The sequence below is a fragment of the Egretta garzetta genome, unplaced genomic scaffold (genome assembly GCF_000687185.1).
Source record: "Egretta garzetta isolate BGI_Z169 unplaced genomic scaffold, ASM68718v1 scaffold105, whole genome shotgun sequence".
NCBI lineage: Eukaryota > Metazoa > Chordata > Aves > Pelecaniformes > Ardeidae > Egretta > Egretta garzetta.
This window is the reverse complement of record NW_009259598.1, coordinates 1,656,239-1,657,163: the sequence shown is the minus strand read 5'-3', so window position 1 is coordinate 1,657,163 and position 925 is coordinate 1,656,239.

The following is a 925-nucleotide window of genomic DNA, read 5'->3' as shown; positions in this document are numbered from 1 at the left end:
CGGGGCTCGCTCGCAGGGAGCGGGGGGCACCCGGGCTCGCTGCTCCTGGCGCTGCTGCTTTGGGCTCCGGTTTTGGGATGCAGGAACCACCCTGTGCGAAACGCAGCTCCCCTCCCGGTAGCTGATGCTGGGGTTTGCCCGGTCCCTGAGAGCTCAGGGAATCATTTGGGTTGGAAAAGCCCTTTAAGATCATGGAGTCCAACCTGGACTCAGCGCATTGCCCTGGGGCTGATGCCCTCTGCCAGCAAGAGCATCTCCCGCTTGTGCTCTCAGCCTGCCCCAGCATCCCTACAAGGATGGGCTGGGAAAGCTGGGGTTGTTCAGCCTGGAGAAGCGAAGGCTGTGGGGAGACCTGATTGCCCCCGTTCAGTGCTTAAAGAGGACCTAGAAGAAAGATGGGGACGGTCTTTTTAGCAGGGCAGGTTGTGACAGGACAAGGGGTAGTGGTTTTCAACTAAAACAGGGTAGATTTAGACTGGATATAAAGAAGAAATTTTTTGCAATGCGGGTGGTGAAACCCTGGCAGGGGTTGCCCAGGGAGGGGGTGGAGGCCCCATCCCTGGGAACATTCCAGGCCAGGTTGGACGGGGCTGTGAGCAACCTGATGTGGTTCAAGATGTCCCTGCTCCTGCAGGGGGGTTGGGCTGGGTGACCTCTAGGGGTCCCTTCCAACCCAAAACATCCCCTTGGGCTGGGTTTGTTTCTGTTGGTGTTTTGGTCAGACTGGACTTGTCTCTCTGTAAAGAGAGCTGTGCCTTCCCCAGGACCATCCTTTAGGTACCGCTGTACAGACATGTCTCCAATCCACCTCACAAACCCTATTGGCAAGTTGTTTCTCAAGTCCCAGAAAATTTTGTACAAAAAGTTTTCTTGGGGAGGGGGGGGAAAAAAAACTTTAATAAAACATAAGATGGGCTTGACCCTG